Raw genomic sequence first — 3,085 nt, forward strand, 5'->3', positions numbered from 1 at the left:
GCCCTAAGGCAGTCAAATGATTTTACCCTGCTCTGGAGACAGAGCACTATGTCTAATAAATGTATTTGAAGCAAACTCAAATTTTGAAACATTTTCTAAGATCAGTTAAAATAATGTAAATTTTTAACATAACAGCAGAGACTGAAGAGTTCTCAAATTTTTTTTTTTTCCTGTGTTTGCATAGCCTTTTATTGTTTCCTTTTTTTCATTTTTTTTCATACTGGCACAGGGTGCCCAGAGAAGCTGTGGCTGCCCTTGGATCCCTGGAAGTGTCCAAGGCCAGGTTGGACAGGGCTTGGAGCAACCTGGGACAATGGAAGGTGTCCCTGCCATGCCAGAGGGTGGAACTGGATGTTCCACCCAAACCACTGCAATTATTAATGAAAATACATCAGTATCCTGAAAATACATCAGTTGGACTTGATCTTGAAGATTTTTTCCTATTAACAATTCTTTGATTCTATAAAAGGCAAATTACTGTTTCAGCCTGTAGGTAATTTTGGAGAAAACAAAAAAAATTAACAAAAAAACCAAACAAACAAAAAAAAAACCAAACAAAAAAGAAGTGTTGTGATGTCAACCAGGGATGGGAAATACCAACAGAAAATCTTGAAGACCTGACAACTTTAATGCTTCTGTCATCCACAGTTCTTATCTATCATTTCACATTTTATTAGTTTAAGCTGATAGTGGACAGCAAGCAATATTTAACATAAATAATAATTTTTTGCACTGACACAATGCAGGAAGCATTCTGATTTTTCTTTTTGCATTCTTTGCGAAGAAATTATTGTATCAGAGACTGGGATTTATTTTTAGCTAGTAAAGCTTATTTGGGTGTATTGGGGGGAAAATGGGATTGCAGTGGCAATGGAAAACATCCTGATGAAAAATCACTGGGCTTGGTGAACTGAAATGTTTCCTTTCTGCTTGACTAGGTTGTTCTGAGGGTGACTTGAGCATCTCTAATGTGATGCTGGGAAATTTTTCAGGTAATTCTTGTCATCCACATCCAAAATCCATGTTTGGGCTGCCTGTCCAGAGCTCTTTCTACAGACCTGATGTTGGAAATGGGCAGGGAAAACTTCCAAGGGCTCTGGGGAGGCATCCACTGCTGCAAACAATTGATCCTACAGAGCATCCAAAGTCCTTCTGGCTCCCAGTGGAGGGGAAAACAGCCAAAATAAACTTCCAGGGCAGTTTCCTGGGAGCTGGATGTTTGCAATCACACAGCTCTTCTGAACAAACACACTGAAGGTCAGTTTAAAAGGAGGCTCCTGGATTTAGGGGTGGTTTCATGAAAATCACTGGGATATTGGGCACTGTCCTGATTTCCACGTGTTCTCTCTCCCTGCGTAACAGTTTTTGCAGTGTAACTTTTGTGGGTTTCATCAGACCCAATGTCCCCAGCCTTGGGGTCACAGTCTGCATCTCAGGGCAGGTTAGAGCTGGCAGAGCTGTTTCCAGGTTTGAACATTTGCATCAAAGCTGTGTGACTGTGGGTAGGATAATGGAATTTTTAAGGCCATTGAGGCTGACCATTCCCACAGCCCTGCCCCATGTCCCCAAGTGCACATCCACATGGTTTTTAAATCCCTCCAGGGATGGGGACTCCACTCCTGCCCTGAGCAGCTGTTTCAGTGCCTGAGAACCCCTCCCATGAACAATTCTTTTCTAATATCCAATCTAAACCCCCTGGCACAACTTGTGGCTGTTTCCTCTCATCGTGCCCCTTTCCCCCCCAATCCCCCCAGCTGTCCCCTCCTGACAGGAGCTGTGCAGAGCCACCAGGTCCCCCTGAGCCTCCTTTTCTCCAGGCTGAGCCCCCCCAGCTCCCTCAGCTGCTCCTCCCAGGACTTGTTTCCTGGTGATTTCTGTCCCTGTCCCTAAAATAAACACCAAACTGGCTCTTGAGACCACGGCAGTGAATATTCCAGCTGCTTTAGTGCTGGGAGGATCATCTCCCATGAGGCTGCTGTTACATTTCTATCATCAAAGATGGGTTTTGCTCTGTTACACAGCTCCAGGCAGAGCTGCAAATACATCCTCCATCACCTGGAGCCTTCCAGGGAGCTGAGCTGGGGACGGGATGCACTCATCCAGCAACAGCACCAGCGGGACAGGGGGAAGATTAAATCCTAATTCCAGTGGAAATGAAATGCCAGACCAAGAAAAAGAAAATGTGGAATGGATTTTCAAGTGACAACAGGTAAATCTCTACTACCTGGTTTGATTTTTTTGTTTTATTTTTTTTAACAATTGCTAAATAATTCAATAGCATTTCACTGAAGTCTTCAGAAATGCTTTTTTGTCCTGAATTTGCCACCTTTCTACTGGAAAATCAGGAACTTGGAAACTGTGCCAAGGAATCTACCTGGTGGTTTTTTTCTTTGGCTGTGCTAGGAATCCCATGGTTTGATGTTTGGACTTGGTGATCTTAGAGGTCTTTTCCCAGCCAAATGATTCTGTGGAATGGGAGAGTCAGGATGGATCCATCACTCTTGGATTCTCAGGGTGGAGCTGGGCAAGGGAGAACTTGTATTTGGACAAGATTTCCCCTCTCAGAGGTCCTCTGGCTATGAGATGACCTCAGCTTCCTTCCAAAAAACGTAACTGTGCAGGTCATGGAGTGACCTCGTGGTCCTGGCTGGGTAATCCAGGGAGGAGATGGGCTGTGAGAGCTGCCTGTGAGGTAATTGGGTGCCTCAAGGAGCTCTTTGACAGAGAACAGCAGATCTGGCTTCTCCCTCTGCCTGGTTGTTGTGCTAAACATGCTCAGCTGAATGCTGCCAAACAAATTTAATAGTAAATAATTTACTTAAAGGCAGGCAAAACACAAATACCGACCCAGGCTGTGAAAAGAGCCACTTGATCCTGACTCAATTGGACACAAATGGCAGGGAAAATTTGCAGGAATAGTTTCAAGCCATGTGTTGCCAGGGAACAGTCTGGTCTCCAAATCACATTATCGATATCTTGGGGTAATAACAGTGAGGAGCAATTGAGGGGAGTGATGCAGGGACACGGCTGCTGTTCCCATTTGCCTGGGCTGGGAGTCCAAAGCCACCCTTGGTTATGGAATGGG

Source organism: Taeniopygia guttata, chromosome 5 (genome assembly GCF_048771995.1).
Source record: "Taeniopygia guttata chromosome 5, bTaeGut7.mat, whole genome shotgun sequence".
NCBI lineage: Eukaryota > Metazoa > Chordata > Aves > Passeriformes > Estrildidae > Taeniopygia > Taeniopygia guttata.